Source organism: Toxorhynchites rutilus, chromosome 2, assembly GCF_029784135.1.
Source record: "Toxorhynchites rutilus septentrionalis strain SRP chromosome 2, ASM2978413v1, whole genome shotgun sequence".
NCBI lineage: Eukaryota > Metazoa > Arthropoda > Insecta > Diptera > Culicidae > Toxorhynchites > Toxorhynchites rutilus.
In genome coordinates this window covers 297,066,952-297,086,187 of record NC_073745.1, presented here as the reverse complement: position 1 = coordinate 297,086,187, position 19,236 = coordinate 297,066,952, and the positions used below count along the sequence as shown (strand labels likewise).

The 19,236-nt window shown below is 35.4% G+C and overlaps 1 protein-coding gene and 2 pseudogenes across 4 annotated transcripts in view; 1 reads left to right on the top strand and 2 right to left on the bottom strand.

The window, feature by feature from the left end:
- LOC129767424 (uncharacterized) overlaps positions 1 to 19,236 on the bottom strand; it is an 88,741-nt gene that overhangs the window by 52,396 nt on the left and 17,109 nt on the right. The window lies entirely within an intron of this gene.
- Positions 456 to 532, top strand: LOC129772342 (U4 spliceosomal RNA; annotated as a pseudogene).
- The window catches only part of LOC129766983 (uncharacterized), a 39,547-nt pseudogene continuing 22,202 nt past the window's right edge, over positions 1,892 to 19,236 (bottom strand).

Genomic DNA, 19,236 nt, shown 5'->3' with positions numbered 1-19,236 from the left:
AACACAAACTTCAAAACCATGGAGCCTGGGGAAATTGGCATTGCAAATGAGATGCAATCTGCTTGTACTTTTGTACTTGCTTGCGTTTTTGCAAACTGGAATGTATTTTTCTAACACAGATTCCGAAACCAATAAGTTAAGAAAATCGGCATTCCAGATCTCGGCAGTACTTTTTATACCCCCATGCATTTTTACACTCCGGAATGCGTTTTGCTAACACGGTCTACAAAAGCGGGTACAAATGCAATGCTTTGGTTCGGTTATTCAAGACTGCATGCCCCTTCATGTCGCCAGCTCACTGAACTTCTTCGCATACCGTTTGATGATAAGGCAAAATGTAGATAACTATTTGCTGCGATAACCACTACCATAATGCATGAATTGACCTAAATTGGGATTTGTTTGCAATTGAATTGTTTCATTCATTCACTAGTTTAATCAATAATTTTATCAACAGCTTTGCGCAGCGGCGATATCGTACCCAATGAGGAACATTCGAAGTGCGATTATTGCTAATTGAAAAAACACAAATGATTACTAAGCCCACGGCAGTCCTACGTCAACCTTGCGGTTATATCATAGGTAAAACCCATCCATAGTTTTTTTTTATAGGAAATATGTAGCCTTTTTTGAGGCTCTAGACTTCGATCCAAATCTTTTTCATTCCCTTTTCACTGGAATTCTCACCCCAAACCAGAACCATTGGGAATCATCCGACGCATCCGTCCCGAAAATTTTAATTACCGCAACCGATCACAGAATTGTTATGATTAATCACCACCGCCACAGTTAAATTGGATACATCCGCCCAAAAGAAAGGTTTGTCCTATGACCATACCGTACCTGAAAATCAGTTATATCTATGATCATGACGTTTGTAATTACAGTTTTGATCCACATCAATAGTGTGACGAATATCAATCATTTTGAAACAGATTCGAGAGCCCAAACGCATTTTAGAATGGATCTCACATCGGTGCGGTTGATGTGGGATGAATCAATTCGAGGACGACAATGGATATGTTCTTGATCCAACAAATTGGAGATGTAAGCAGGCAACTCCGTGATGCATGAACACTTGTAGAAGAAATACTCATCATTTCATAGTTTCTTGTTTAGTTATTCACTTGGTTATATAGTTATATAGTTTGAAGTGTGTATATGTGTAATGCATAAAAATATCGGTAAAGAAAAAAATCTATTTTTAGAAGTTTCTGTCGATTAACACGATAGTCTTATAATCGAATCAATAATTAATTCAATCATTTAGCTTTTATTCTCTCCATAGAACGTTTCAGTAAAACTTTTCACTACAGAGATATCATTGTTTTAATCGGTCCAGTAGATCGAATCGGTCCAGTAGATCAAAAGTTATGATTTTTTGTAGTGGCCATACAAATGAAACACAGATTTCTACATTACTCGAGAACTCATCAAGCTAATAATGATACAAAACTTGGCATGTGGAGGTTGTAGGGTGCAACAAATGATTCTATGGTGGTTAGCAAGGTAGCAAAATCTCATAATCATTTTACTGACAGTGCAAGATATCGACACAACACCGTATTCAATAATTCATCCGCCGCAGTTCATGACAAATGAACCGAACAAAATATCATGCAGCCGACATTCTCTCACGTTCAAACATTTCATTTTTGCATTATTTCTCACACTCATTCGTAAACTGATTCACTGACAATGAACACCCGAAATATTCGCATTCGTCTTTGATCAGCTGTAAGTGATGGAAACAAAAATTCATTCAGAGAAATATTATGCTAATCATACCGCGTCAGATGTGTATACGTGCGTTCGTATAGATATGAGAATAAAACTCGTTTATTATTTTTATGTAGATTTAAATCAACAAAATTGGACGGCAATCCTTTTTTTAAATGTCTTTCCAATTATAAGCTGAGGAAATAGCTAGTGGGAACAACGCTTTGTTCAACTTGACCAACAAGATATTTGTCAATGTGTCCTCTGCAAGTTGTGTTCGACGGTTGGATAGTACGAGGGTCACTATTTATATTTCGGGAATTGGCAACACTGATGTCATGTGAGTCCATCTGACGGTTCCATCGTAAAGTTTGACATTTTTCGCGATATACGTACTCAGAACATTTTGTCATACGGATGCTATTTGTTTATTTTATATTTAGTTGAAAGCTTGGTCTCGGCAAAAAAATGGAACTGAATCGTGAACATTTTCGTGCGATGATTTTTTACGACTTTCGGCGTGGATTATCACAACAAGAGTCAATCAACTTAATTTGACTTTTGGCGATGAAGCTCCATCAAAAACCACTGTGTATCGCTGGTATAGTGAATTCAATCGTGGTCGTAGTTCGCTGTCCGACGAGTTTCGTGAAGGTCGTCCAAAATCGACTGTAGTGCCAGAAAACATCGATGCTGTGCACGAAATGATTAAGCAAGATCGTCATGTAACCTATTGTGAGATTGAGGCATCCCTAAGCATTAGTTCCACCAGCATATATGCGATTTTACATGAACACATAGTTGTGCGAAAATTATGTTCACGTTGGATCCCACATAATTTGACAATCGCTCAAAAAAATAAATGGAATAAATGCTTTGAAAATTGGTTTAAGCGCATGCAAAAGTGTATCGATCATCGTGGTGAGTACTTTGAAAAACAATAAAAATATATTCGCAGCTTAACTATTTGTTTTTGTTCCTATTCCCGAAATATAAATAGTGACCCTCGTATTATACCAAATACGCTGAAGGCTCTTTCTACGGAGACTTGGTTTGATGGACTAGACAACACAACCATGGCCACTGCATATAACTCTGGATACGTTGTCTTACGGCTCACCCAGTGATCCCAAACGTTATAGCTGTGACTTTGACGTGGTTCTAAATCCAGCGACTGAAGCTGTTGTAAAAAATTTGTTTGAGGTCTATTTACCGTGTCCACAGATCGGTAAGATATTCGTCAAAATCATCAATACCTTCGGATACTGATAAAGATTCGTTTAACATGATGGGGGATGATGATGTAGATTGTAGTTGGTGAATACGCTGCCATGTTTCTTTAATGTATCTCTGTAACGATATGAAATTGATGAAGCATATATGGAAAATAAGTGTGTAGGATCCGGGAGTTTATAAGAAATAGTTCAAAATAAAGTTTTAACCTTTCCCTTTCCCTTTTCCTTTCCACTTTCCCTTCAGGTGGAAAAAATGTAGACCCATGATAATTCATGCGTGGATCAAGATATAGCGCCATTTTAAAAGCTCTAAACTTACGTAGAGCTACCAACCTAGTCTTCAGCGAATTTAATAAATAGTACACATAAATTTTCTTTAATTTTTCTATCTTCATTCATAGCGATGAGCCAGGCAATGTAAAAGTCTGGCAATGAGACATGTTGCTCTTGCATTTTTTTTTTCGTACATATGTACAATAGTTTAAATGCATCGTAGTAATTGTCAATGAAATTGTAATGTTCCGTAATATCTGTAAGAATCAATGATATATATTACAAGAAAAATCATTCCAAAATGTTTATCAATTCGTTGCTTTGTTGATCACAATGGCTTGTTTTTTATACTTACCGAGCTCAGGAAATTGAATGGCCAATTGCTCGAAAAATGGTTTTTGATTTTTGAAGGATTGAACCATTTCAAAAATTCCTCCCCAGCGTGTATGACTCCAAACAGGGGGATGTGATGCATCATGGTGGTCAAAATTCGTCTTATATTTGACGTTTTTAGTTTTTTTCGCCAGCTCGGTTAATTTTTTTACGCTTGTGTGTGATTTATTCACAACATCCAAAATGGCTAACTGTAAAGTGTGCACCGCACACCTAACCAGATTGATTCGTTCGTTGAATTCAGCACATAGTTTAGTTGAAATATCGTGTCCTTGATCTCGTTCCTCCGTATCGTTTCCGTCGTTCAATTTCTCAAATAATGTCATTTCCAACTCGTCTTTTAGCTTTTTGACCGCCGCAACCATGTTGGCCCCGTTGTCTATAGTTACAGAGAAAACGTTCCCAATCGGCACATTGTACTCTGCTAGCGTGTCCATTATTTTAGATTTCAAGTATGCGTACGCTTCTTATTTTTCGCGGTGCTTGAAGCCATTCTGATATCAATGAAATTTTCACAAAGATACATTGATAGATGATATAACTGACTTCCAACATTCAGTGAACTTGGGAATGAATTGACGGACGTGTCGCCGAACAGTAAAGCAAATCAAAGCAAACGTGATAATGAACCAGCTGTCGAATCGTCGTGAGTGCAGAGAAAAAATGAAGTAAATAATGGTTGCGCGGATATTTTTCACTGAAAAACAGGAAGTGGGTTATATCTATGGTATAACCGCAAGGGTGACGTAGGACTATCGTTGATTTAGAGATCATTTGTTCGAAGTTGAATCTAAATCCATTCTGAATGAATGAATAAATGAATATTTGGGGGACTTCGAAAACGAGAGCGTTACGTTGGAGGCACAAGGTTTTATGCATCCAATATAGGATACGAAAAACCTTGTTCTGAAGAATAATCTTCAGAAGCTAACCTGCTAACTGTACTTGATTGACAAATCACAAACCCAAATGTAATATATGGATATTTTATGGATAGAAAACATTAAAATAAACTCTTTCACATGAATATATTTTGAAAATTCCCAGAGGAACTGTCAGATTATTTTCAGTAACGATTAGTTATTTCCACCTTTTCCTCGATACTGGAAGCCCACCAGTGGTTAATACCAACTCGATAACCACCTGTTAATAGCACTTGATTGAAACATATTTGGTCACAGTGTTACATGGATAGAAAACATTCAATTAAACTCTTTCACATGAATATATTTTGAAAATTCCCAAAAGAACTGGCAGATTATTTTCCAGCAATGATTAGATCTTTCCGGAATTTTCTCGATGCTGAATGGCATCCTAACGGAAAGAGTTCTGCGCGTGTATGTGTCGATCCTTCGCCGTCCACCTCCTCCAGCACGTTAGGCAACGATGTTGCCTTGTCGATGTCCTCACGAAAAATGAATGTGTCTCACCACCAGAATATCGCTTAAGTATGCTTTTTGTGTGTGATTGAATCGAGAGAAGGTGTGGTTTACGATGGCAATTTGGAAGGCAAACTAGAGGGGAATGAACTCTCTGAGCTCGGAACTTTCGGCGAATGAGCAATAATCGATTGCGGGCGCATACAATATTGGATACGGAAATATCCTACTGATGGGGAAGAATAATCTTCTGAAGCTATCCTGTTAATTGCGATTGATTGAAAAACCACAAAACCAAATGTATTTGGTCACAGTGTTACATGGATAGAAAACATTCAATTAAACTCTTTCACATGAATATATTTTGAAAATTCCCAAAGGAACTGGCAGATTATTTGCAGTAACGATTAGATATTTCCACATTTTCCTCGATACTGGAAGCCCACCAGTGGTTAATGCCAACTCGATAACCACCTGTTAATAGCCGCGCGTGTATGTGTGTAGCGATGTCTTCCCAGGGAACCGTTTGTGGCATCACTCTCCTCCTGATAGATTCCCTTCTGGCCTAGGGTGCACAAACAGGCTCTTGGTGACACCGTTCATCCGCGCTTTCATGATAAATAAAGAGCTTCACCGCAACAGCGACAACATGCTCCAATCGCTGTTCAATTAGAACTGAGTGGATTTCCGAGCGCCGCTCGCTTATATACCGATTGGTGATTTCAATAGCCTGTTTTGAAAGCAATTTTAAGACTATTGAAACAAGTTTTTGGATCAAAAAGTAACAAGTATATAACGCGTAGACATTTTATCTTTCGAATGAAGTGTTTATCATACCATTTCGTTCAGTTGTTTAGGAGCTATTAACGCTCAAAATCTCGGTCTCCGGCGTAACGCTTTCGTTTTCGAAACTTTGAATTTACACCCCGGTATAGAAATGAAAGACGTAGTCCTACGTCAAAAAACATTTTCGATTTCAGCATGCTCTTCTGAAATTTTGCATCTTTTGTGGTTAGATACTCCACCCCCTTTTCGAAGGTGGAAATGTCAAACAAATGAAAGAAAAAATTCTGCATAACTCGAGAAACAATCAAGCAAATGTAGCCAAATTTGGCATGCGAAGGTTTTAGGGGACATACAACGTTTCTATAGCAGTTCGACACTCCTCCCCCGTCTCAAACGGGGTTCCCATTCAAATGAAACACAAATTTCTGCATAACTCGAGAACTAATAAAGCAAATTGAGCCATATTTGGTATACGAAGGTTTTAGGGGCACGAAACGTTTCTATGGTGAATCGACACTTTTCCTCCCTCTCTAATGCGGAGGCTGCCAAATGAAACGCAAATTTCTGCATAACTCGAAAACTAATTAAGCAAATGGAGCCGAATTTGGCATGTGAAGGTTCTAGGGGGCACGAAACGTTTCTATGGTAAATAGAAACGGCTGCCATAAAAATGAAACACAAATTTCTGCATAACTCGCGAACTAATCAAACAAATAGAACCAAATTTGGCATTTGGAGGTTTTAGAGAGCAATAAATGTTTTTATGGCGGTTTGACACTCCTTTCTCCCCTCTCAAGAGAGGAAGGAGAGGGTGCTGAACAACTCGAGAACTAATCAAACAAATGGAATTAAACTTAGCATATAGAGGTTTTAGGAATCGTTAAAATTTTCTATGGTGGCTCGACACCCCATCCTCTTCGGAAATGGAGAGGGGGCCCTGTATATATAGATAGACTGTATATGTAGAGCGAACATTTATTCAATTCTATGATATTGATAGCTCTGGACAATTTGTAATTTTAGGATCGCTGCAAATGCATTCACCGATTATTGCTATTTCAATAAATTGTACCACCGTCCAACCAAGTTACCACTAATTTTTTTTCAATTATATATATATATATATATATATATATATATATATATATATATATATATATATATATATATATATATACATATATATATATATAGACATTGAAAGTGCTGTGGACAAACATTATAATGCATTTTTATCGGTTTATGTATTATGTCGTTAATATTTGCATTATCAAAATTAACCCATATGTATTGTAATCATAACTTGCGGTGCTATTCATAACAACATTTATGGTCGTATTCCACCAATGATGACAAATGTGTAATTTACGAATGAAGCTTTGCCATAGAAACTGGACAAAAAAAATGTGGTAAAAAAGGTAAAATGTGGTAAGAGCATCAGTTGAAATATTTTAAAGCATCCTCATCGAAATAAATTGAATGATAGATTATTTATGCGACTAGGTAATGTATGTACGCTTAAAAAACAACATAAAAATATGATTTCTGAATAAATTTCATTTTTTTCAAACCCTTACGGGGTACGGGGCCATTTTTATTTTTTAAATACCCTCTTCTGGTATTGTATCTAGAATTCACAATGTAATAAAACGTTAACATCAATTAGTTTGTAGTAATCATCTTTTTAGTTGCCGGGGAAATTAACACCAAACTATATTTTTTTAGTGTGATATATATTCCATGAAAAAACGGATTTAGTGGTTCTCAGATGTTCGTGTGAATTGGTACTTTTGTTCCTTATCGCAAAATATTAGATCCCACTCCATTTTAGGGTGGTTCGAAAAATCTAGTTTTTCCCCTTTTTTCCAAAAATAACTTTTTTCAAAAATTCATATCTTTTGAACAACTAAACCGATTCAGATGATCGACATATCAAATTGGCCAGTTAGCTAGTCTTTTTTTGAAAAAATTATACACTTGCAAAAAGAAATTGTTTTCTTAATTATTGATCGTATTTGTTCTTTATAGTTCTCATTGTCGAAGGGCGCTTAATTTTTTTATATTTTTTCTCGAAACCTGAGGATTTTTTAGATAACATATCCAAAAATGTGTTTTTCTTCGCATATATATAGTCTAGTCGCATAGGATGATCGATTTAAAACATGTTAACTTTGAAAAATCATACCTCAAGAACGAAAAAGAACACATCTCTGATTTTTTTAATGTGTTAAGTAAAAATCTTCAGATTTCAAGAAAAAATATAAAACATATAGCGCCCTTGGTCCCGAAACCATGTAAAATATAAAAACAGATACAATTATTAATCATACTTGCTTCCCATACTTTTGTAATTCCTCTGTCATTTTTTATCTGTCCATGCGACAAAAAATCCATGGAATACCAGATCACCTACGCTCCAATGTTATTCCGTCGATATTTTCGGAAAAATATGGGAAAGTTGGATCTGATAAAATGTTCTTTACTGACGGTTCATACATAAACCGGTCCACTGGCTTCGGCATCTTCAATGAAAATTCCAGTGCCTCTTTCAAACTCAAAGTCCTTGTTCCGTGTATGTCGCAGAAATAGGTGCGATATACTATGCTCTAGGGATCATTGAAACACTGCCCATCGACCATTATTTTATTTTTTCAGACAGTCTCAGCTCAATAGAGGCAATCCGCTCAATGAAAGTTGATAAACGCTCATCTTATTTCCTAACAAGAATAAGACATCTATTGAGTGTTTTGGTCGAAAAATTATTCAAGATTACCTTAGCATGGGTTCCCTCTCATTGCTCGATTCCGGGGAATGAGAAAGCGGACTCGCTAGCTAAGGTGGGCGCTTCAGAAGGCACACTTTTTGAAAGGCAAATTGCGTATAATGAATTTTTTCACATTCCTCGTCAGGACACACTCGTTAGTTGGCAGCGCATGTGGAGTGAAGATGAGTTCGGTCGTTGGTTACACACGATTATCCCTAAGGTCTCGACGAGTGCATGGTTCAAGGGATTGAATGTAGGTCGTGATTTCATTCGCGTGATATCTCGGCTTATGTCCAATCACTACAACCTAAACGCGCATCTCTATCGCATTGGGCTCGCAGCAAACAATCTTTGTGATTGTGGCGATGGCTACCACGACATCGAGCATGTTGTCTGGTCGTGTATCCGGTTCCATGCTGCTCGCTCTCAGCTCTCTAGAGCACTGAGAGCAAAAGGCAGACAATCGGATATCTCCGTCCGGGATATCTTAGGTAGCCGGGATCCTGATCTTCTGCTTCATCTATACCTGTTCCTCAGAAACGCCGATGTCAACGTTTAATGATGTTTCCTTCGTTGTGTCCCCGTTTCATATCCCTCCTATCCGATCGATAAACTTTTACTTAGTCGCGGCAATACATACACACACTCTTTACAGATGCACGGGCCAAAGGTTGTGCAGTCCACTGATCATTCAACAAGAGCCAAAGGTTGTACCGCTCATGACAACTCTACACGAACTGATGATTGCGCCGGCTAGTGACCATTCTATCCTGGATTCCTCGAGTCGAGAAAGACGCACCACGCTAGATATGGGGTACAGACTAGGGGGGCGTTGCTGATTAATGGTCAGCTGCATCCCAATAGGAAGTAGCCCGTGTCGGGCACACGTATAGAGCATCGAAGACTGCAACATACCAATTATGAGAACACTTGTAATACTAACCTCGAGCCAACCGCGAGTAATCGGTTACATATTACTAACATAGTTGTAAGACAAAAATTGTCAAAATATTGGACTCCCGGCCCCGTCAGGCTAACGCCACATGTGCCTTAATAAAAATATATTTTGGAAAAAAAAAATTATTAATCACGAAAACAAAATTCATTTTTTCGCAATATTTTTCCATTTTCCAACTCATTGGCTTTAATTTGATATATCGATCATATCGGTTAACATTATAACTCAAAAAAGAAAGAAGAATACATCTGATTTGAGTAAAAAAATGTAAATGTGTAAAAAATCCTCAGTTTACAAGAACAAATATAGAAAATTATAGCGCCGTTGGTCCCGAAACCATGTGAACTATAAAAAATGGATACAATCAATAATTAAACAAAATTCAAATTTCTTGCAAGTTTAATATTTTTCCAAAAAACTAGCTAATTAACTTCAATTTGATGTATCGATCATCTGAATCGGCTTAGTGGTTCAAAAGTTATGAGTTTTTGATAAAAGTCATTTTTGAGAAAAGTGAAAAAAATCGAATCACCCAAAAAAATAATACAGGTTCAATGTTTTACCATAACGAAAACAAGCTACCAATTTTCACGAAAATCTGAAAACCACTATATCAGTTTGGCATGGAATGGCTGAAGTAATACTGCAATAGTTCACAAATTTCGTTTATGAGTTTGTTTTTTTAAGTTACTACTAGGCATGTTTGCGGATTAATAGAAACATTGTTTGAAATAAGTTTGAAAGTTAAGATTTCGAAATAAATATAAAATTCATGTGAATGGAGACGACTTTTGTGTGCAGCACTTGCCACTGGGGCCTTTTGCTGATTAAGTAAGTAAGATTTCTTCCAAAACGTCATAACTTTTCAACCATTGAGTCGATTTCAAAAATCGACATATCAAATGAAATCTTATTCTTCTATGAATCAACTTCAACCGGTCATTCAAACAAACTCAGAAATTAAATACTACAGAAAAATTTTAATTATAAAGCTATAAAATTTGCAAAATTATTCCACAATTCGCTCTTTCACACCAGATTTCTATCTTGTCGCACTTTTAAACCTCTCAAATTGAATTGTCAAAATAATAGGTCAAAGAACGAAAAGCAGGAAAAGTTAACAAATAATGGAGGGTAAATAATAAAGCAAAAGTAATCGTGGATTTTTGATAACCATCTCTTTTGAAAAATAACATTCCTTTTTAATTTCTCTTTCAAATTATGATAAAATTGCTCTGAATAGTTAAAGAAGGGCAATATTAATATTTAAATAAACTTATGTAATTATAAACATGTTTATATAAATCTTCCCATCTTATCATTCTTCATTAAAGACCTTGCGTCAAGACAGTTAGAAATCCATACACTCTCAAATCAAGTGTGCCTGAAAAAAATTATATTCTTCATGTAAACAAGCGATGAAAATGTGGACACTTTTTAGTCAGTGATTTGTATGGAGTTCCACTGCTGTGGTTTTAGTTTTGCTTAATCACGCTAAATAGATTGAGGTTGTTCATCTTACCAATCGCATCCTAAAGACAGTTCACGCCACATCAGGTAAAATCGAAATATAACATGTTCTTGTATGTTGGTCGAGTGTGTTCACCGAAATCTTTGAGTCACATTAACTTATGTTAAAATAGTAACAGGACAACACAATATATATATAAGAGAAGTTTTCAACATATGCCCTCTCCCCCAAGATAAAGTTAATATATCATGATGAGGCACTTCAAAATAAAGTGATGTATCCGTTATTATGATATTTATATTTTTTCCAAAGTTTGTGCTGCTTTCAATGAATTTCAATCAGCTGTGTGAATATGAGACCGGAATTTACTACATGCGAATGTAGAAGGTTGAAAGTAAATCGATCGTCATTTTTTATGTTTTGACATCCGTCAACAATATCCTATTCAAAATATCCGAAGTTTCATGCAGTTACCATATTTGTTTTTTATGTAAGAAATCAAGGAACTGCGATTAACCTTTTGCAGACGCGTGTCCGTATATTTGTTGTACGCTGATACAGAAAAAACGTTAACCCTTTCAGGACCATAAGATGTCCAAGACTAAATGTGCCAATACAACACAATATTTTAGCTATTGTGAGTGTAAAGTAAGAGAACATCATCAGAAAAACATAGCAGGATGTATAGGTTTCTATAATTTCATGGAAAATATTTTTCGCTATGGACCATAAAAGTAATAATAGGAGGGGTTATGTTTTTTTTTGTATTGCTTTGTAATACAAAAAGCATAATAAAAATTATCTGAAAAGTAAAATAAATAGTTAGTGATGGTATTCTACGAAACAATTTCGTTTACCTGTGAAGCACAAGCGGACATTGTACATAACATATTTATTATGTGGTCGGTGTTAAGGGGGTATTCTAGTGTAGAGACACGTATTTCGGACATTTTTAAGAGCTCCGTAAAAATAAAACAAAGAATATTTTTAGTAACACTAGAATAAAAATTGAACGAAGAGAAAATATTTCTAACTAGAATAGTTAAGAGCTGATGAAGTGACAGGGTTAAAAAAAAGTGAATCGAGCCTTGAAATACTGTTGTCATTAATTGAGACGTTCATATGCCTGGAATCGTGCCATGGCGTACACGATTCCAGCCCTTCTGGTTATCCGAAACAAAAAAATCGAACAGATCCTGAATCAGTAAAGGTTCCGCTATCGCATGAACCTCGGATAAGTCAAAAACATCTTTTTTTGACAAAATGGCGGTCTTTTGAAAAACAAAACGCGGTTTAAAACGCTTTTTCTTACGTTTCCCGATTTTTTAAAAATAGTAAAACTTAAAAAAAAATCGATGGGTTGTATCCGAGACACGACCGCTTAGGACGTAGGACTACGTAATCTTTTTTTTTAATTTATTGTTTTATCATTTCGGATGTTATTTGCGAATACGTCGAAATTTCATAAATAACTCTTTAGTAAAAAGTTCCGGAGAATCATTTCGAGAAGCAACGATTCTTTTTTGCCTTTACGAGAACAATACACTAATTGGTCATATGTTGCAAATTGTTTCTTTATAGCAATGCATGCATTGCACTGAGTATTTAACGAGAGGCATCTTCCGGGCATCGCCACACAACAACCATCTAACAGATGAACACAGTTGCAGCGATAAAAATGAAACATCGCGAGTATGATCGTTTATGAAAAATCGTTACTCGACTCTCGGTCAAAACCGTCAACAAAGCTAGGACCTTGTTGCATCAGAACAAAGCTTATGCACACGAGAGCAAAAACAATGGCAACTAAAAGTATCGAAGGTGTGCTATTCACATGTACAGGAAATGAACAAGTTCTAAGTTTCGAAAACGAGCAACACACACAAAGCCACAGCTCGAGGGGAAACATAAAACACAAAACGAACAGAATAAGCAACCTTTGTTGTTTCGGGCACAGAAGGATTCTGAGAATTTTCCTCAGAGTAGATGTAAGCTTACTTGCAAGGGTGGAATTTAACTTCGCAAATATTCTCTTTTCGCTATCCCCCTTCGTTGTTTCCATCTAGCGACTGCATAAGTTGCCCGTTATTGACAGCTCTGTTCGGGAAAGCACACAAATGGACAGAACAAATGTATGAGGAAATGGGAATGCTTCCAATTTTCATCAATTTATACCATATACAGACTATGGGATTGTAATGTATAACATATCAAACAAATCTTAGAAAAAATCCGATTCGATTGGTGTACAAATCGTTGAAATCCGTTCGCAGCAAAAAACGTTATTAACGTTAACTTTATTTCCTAAAAACTTGACCTGTTTTCTGATTTGGCACCCTTAATGTAATACGTAGTCCTACGTCAAAAAAAGTCACAGGAGGGTTGTGTCCGAAACACGACCGCATAGTTGACGCAGGATTCCGTTAGGCTAACTGTTGATTTTGGTTATGTTTGAAGAAATACACCGTTAAACTCTTTGATAATGCTTTGGTGGCCCTTAAAAGAACCGTTTTATTTGGTTGTTGGGTATTGTTTGTTCACTCCACCAGTGTTTACCGAGTGATGATGATAGAAGGATGGTAAACAGTCGTTGGATGGTGCGTATCGGATAAAACATGACGAAATGGAACAAGATATGATGAAAACCACCCTCTGTGATCCTAGACGAGATGCCTCCGGTGTTATGTATGGATGAAACAAAGGAAAAACTCACCAATGTAATACAAGATAATTATCAATATCGAACACAATTTCCAATTTTTCTCATCAGTAAAAAAAATGTTACTTTAATATAGAGAAAACATATTTGAAATGGAAAAGGTAATTTTCTTTTATAACTTTTACTTTCTGAGTGTTTGTTCAACCCAATGCGAATTTTAATTGGACTAACGACACCTAATACTATATGTAGAGACAGCTTAAACCAAACGACCCGTCCTCGAGCGGGAACACACCTTGGTTTTTATTTATGAAAATTGAAATAAATCGTTTCATATATCAAGTTATTTTTAACACAACTGCTACCATATACCATTTTACACTAACACTTGTGCTAAATTTTTCACAATACACGATCGGTCATTGATATGAAATTTCACAAAGCAACCAACATTAAAGTTCTAAATTTAAATTTTATTTGCTAGAATTATTCGTATCACTCACCTTACTTGCAATATAAAAATGTACCCCGACTTGCATATATTTGCAATGCCGATTTCCCCCAGGTAGCTTGGTTTTGATGTCTCTGTTAGGGAACACGTTTCGGTGGGAACAAAATTTCCCCCTACTTTCATGTATTTGCAATGCCGGAAAGACGTAATCCTACGTCAAAAATATCAGTAAAAAATATCAAAAAATATATTATATATATTCAGAGGTTCATGCGATAGCGAGATGCCTGCAGATTGCATCCATATGAATTCGATATAAATCGGTTACGTAGAACTTAAGATATCGTGCACGCCGAAGTTTGAAAAGTTTCGAGAAAACGCGTTTAAAGTTCATTGCTATGGCCTACCAGATTAGATACCGCATCACCAAATGGTTCTAACTCGGTAAATAATAAAATTTTCCATAAGTCCTTTCTAGGGTATATTCTCGAATGCCTAAACTACAGAAATATTAAGGAAAAAAAAATTTTTTTTTCAAATTTCTAGACTAGAAAACTGCCTTAAGTCAGACCGGAAGAGATGTTTGACATTTCTTATTTTTTATTCATTCAGAAACACATTTGCTGCCTTGTACATACGTTTTAATAAGACCTACAGTAAAAAAATATCGATCGTAATGATAATTGAACAATCGATAAAGATTTTTGTGGAAGGGACAAATATTTCCCTTGGTCGTGAAAGGGTGAAACAGTTCTTATACAGATATTATACACATTTTTTTGTGAATTTAACTACGACGTGTGCATTTAGCCAAATTCAATGATTCCGAAACTTCCGTCAGATTTCATGGGTTTCAAAAATTAATTTGCTTGCTTTAGCTTCCATCCGGTACCATTATTTTTGAAATTGAATGAATCGTAGCGAATCTTCCACCATAAAAATGCGATTTTTTTTTCAAACAATTTGCAGTCAAAATATTTCGGAACTGGCCACTAGGAGCGCTACAGTGAAGTAAACTGTGCGTCCAGATTTTAAGTGTATGGAGCCTTGAAATGCTGTTGTCATTAATTGAGACGTTCATATGTCATAGAGCACTGGGTTCACTGGGGTAAGTGATGTGATTATGCAAACGCGAACTACTACGATTTTTTTTCGAAAATTTGAATATTAAAAATGCAAAGCAGAAATGTCTTCCAAATGTGAAAAGAATTGGTAAGAAAAGTAAATATGGTATTTACGTATAAACGCCACCGCAGGGCAATTTTTATTATGAATTTTCTTCTCTCGTAGTGAAAATGATTTTCAAGTCAATGGTCCAGGAGGTGCATTTAAGTGGAAATGAGCATTTAGAACTCGACAGTTATTCTCTAGACAAAAACTGTCTTCGACAAGTTGTTGCATATGCGAGAACGCTTTTGATGTTCTCAAAAAAAGGGGGACCAAAATTTTCGATGAAATGAAAAATCTAACTTTCTTATAGAGGTAAATATAGTTTGAGAATTGTTGTAGTCTCAGCTATTTTGAGCAACTTTGTAGAACAAAGTTTTATTCTATCTCTTGAACTATCCGATATAGCACTTTTTATTCTATGGTGACCATGGTGACCATGAAAGAGCGGATTTTTTTGCTCTAACTTTTATATTTCAAATCCTACATCAAAATTGTCTTCGAACGACATTTGGAGCTTATCAAGATAAATATTTTGCGATGCAGAACTTTTCAATATCTCAATCCTACTTAAAGCTATTGATGCCTTTTCACCCAAAAACTCATGATTTCAATTTCAATTTACTCAAATACAAAAAAAAAGATTTGGAAATCTCACATTACGTAAAGTGAAATTTTTTCTTTCAAATGCCGTCAACAAATATCTTATGTTTGCCCCAAAAAGAATGACAAGCGAATGAAGAGAGCGTTTTTTTTTGGCGAGAAATATCAATAACTTTGAGTAGAATCGAGAAATTGAAGAAGTTCTGCATCGCAAAATATTTGTCTTAATAAGCTCTAAAAGTGTTCTGAAGACAGTCTGCATTTAAAATTTGAAATATAAAAATTAGAGCAAAAAAAAACCGTTTTTTTTTCAAGGCAACTTAGAAAAAAGCGCTACCGTTTTGTCTCATATTCCGAACAGTCTCAAATTCCGAACACTTCATTTTCAAATGTAAATTTACTGAACTTTAATGTTATAAATAATTGAATAATCAAAAACCTGAAATTCTTTGGGTTATAGCCTTCACTTTAACATCATTTACAGGTATCGGATACAGCCTATAATTTATAATATCAGACATTTGCAAAAAGGTGACAGTCAAAATCAATGATAAAATGTTTGCGTTAGCGAATTCCGTAAAAAACAAGCATCGTTAATTTTTCTGTTTTTGTAGTTGTTTCAACTGTTTTGATTGCTGTTTTCATGTTAAGTGCTAGAGAATGTAAGAACCTACAATAACCGGGTGAAAAAAAAGATATTTTATGCAGAAATATTCATTAAAATTAATATTGAAGTAGTGTTCGGAATATGAATCAAATTGTATTCAAATGTAAATTTACTGAACTTTAATGTTATAAATAATTGAATAATCAAAAACCTGCAATTCTTTGGGTTATAGCCTTCATTTTAACATCATTTCAGGTATAGATACAGCCTATAATTTATAATACAGGTCGGACTCGATTATCCGGAGACTCGATTATCCGGAATTTTAGACACGATTAGCCGGAGTTTTTTATGTTTGATTTTCGGAAATTTTGAATAATTTGTATAATAATTTCATATTGAATAGCTAATATGGGTATCGAATGAAAGGGCTTGACTAGTAGAACACAGTTATTTATGAATAAAGCAAATCCAAGATGACGGCCACCACAAAATGGTGGATTACATATTTTCTCAGAACCCCATCCATATGGGTACCAAATAAAAGGGCTTGATTAGTAGAACACAGTTGTTTATGAAAAATACAAATCCAAAATGGCCGCCACCACAAGAGGGTGCCATATATTTTTTTTCACAACCCTATCAATATGGGTATCAAATGGAAGGGCTTGACTAGTAGAATACAGTTATTTATGAAAAAAAGCAGTTCTAAGATGGCGGCCACTACAAAATGGAGGATCTCATATTTTCTCAGAACCCCATCAATATGAGTATCAAATGAAAGGGCTTGACTAGTTGAATACAGTTATTTATGAAAAATGCTAATCCAAAATGGCCACCACCACAAAATGACGCCATATTTTTTTTCAAAGCCCCATCAATATGGGTATCAAATGAAAGTGCTCGACTGGTTCCATTCAGCTTGCCCTGTTTGTATGTATGTTTGAGTGTTTGTAAGGTTGTCCGACATTAATAGAAAATTGATTCCTGATGACTGATCGATCTGGAATTTGGAACATACCTTTAATTTTACTGTCATTGTAAAACTGCGTATTCCATGATCTTGAAAAATTCAATGGCCGCCGCTAAAAAATGCCTGAAAGGCTTGACTGGTGTGCATCCGTGGCCGAGTGGTTAGCGTCTCACATTATCATGCCGGGTGTTCGGGTTCGATTCCCGTTCTGGCCGGGGGATTTTTCGTCAGAGAAATTTCCTCCGACTTGCACTGTGGTCACGCGTATTCTAGAGCTTGCCCCTCGGAATACATTCAAGGCGTGTTATTTGGCTTAAGAAATCTCAACTAAGTATTAATGAATGACGCTAGTTAATACATACGTTGAGACGGCAAAAGTTCCACAGGGAACGTTAACGCCAAACAAGAAGAAGCTTGACTTGCAGAATACATTACACTATGAACAACATAAATTCGAAAAGGTCTCCGTCACAAAATGGTGGGCTATGTTTTTTTTTGCAATCCCCTCTATATTGGTATCAAATGAAATGATTTCACTAATAGAATACAGTACATTTTCAAATTATTCCGAGGCAAGTTAGGTAAGAAATAAAATTTGAAAAAATACTTTTTTGCATGGTTTTAGTGTAGAGAAGTATACTAATGATACAGATTATTTACTAAAAACTAGAAAATAAAATAAGTTAAAAAAAACCTATTTAAGTTAAACGGTTTAATGTACTAAAAGCTAGAAAATAATTAGGCAAGTAGCAGTCAGTAGTTATCACATCCGTTCCTTCATTAATCTAGGGCAATGATGAGACCAAAATAAAATCGTGGAGTATATGATGAAACAACTAACTGTGGATAATGGAAATGCAACGTTTATTTCTCACCTAATTTTCTTCGGAATATTTTCATGATGTACTGTATTCTATTAGTCAAATCATTTCATTTGATACCGATATTGAGGGGATTGCCAAAAATACATAGTCGACCATTTATTGGCGGCGATCTTTTTGAATTTATGTTGTTTATTATGTTTCGTGTTCTCCAAGTCAAGTTATTCAGCCATTTTTTTGCGACGGCCAAATTGAATTTTCAAAATCATGGAATACGCAGTTTAATAATGACAATAGAATTAATGGTGTCTTCCAAACTTCAGATTAATCAGTCAACAGGAACGGGGTCAATTTTCTATAAATGTGGTACAGCGCTACAGACAAAGTTACGAAGTTACAAAGTCACAAACATACAAACGGGTCAACCTAGATAAAACCGTTTAATAAATAAGTGCAAATCATAATTATATTATGATTACCGAGAGAAAATTAATTTTTTTATTACTCCATTATCCGGAGTGAAAAAAAATCAATATTCCGGATAATCGAGTTTGTTGTTTTTATGGTAAGTGCTAGAATTTGTACGAATCTACAATAAATGGATGAAAAAACGATATTTTATGCAGAAATCTTTATTAAAATTAGTGTTCGGAATATGAATTAAGTTTCTACGCATGATTCAAATTGCGAACACTTCATTTTTGAATGTGAACTTTCATGTTAGAAATAATATAATAATCAAAACCTTGACATTCTTTTGGTTATAGACTTCATTCTAACATCATTTACAGGTATCGATACCGATATAGCACCCTTGGTCCCGAAACCATGTAAACTATAAAAAGCAAATACAATCAATAATTACGAAAGCAAAATCCAATTTTTTTTGCGAGTATAACATTTTTCTAAAAAAGACTAGCTAATTGACTTTAATTTGATATATTGACAGTATCCTACAATAGCATTTGAGAACTGTT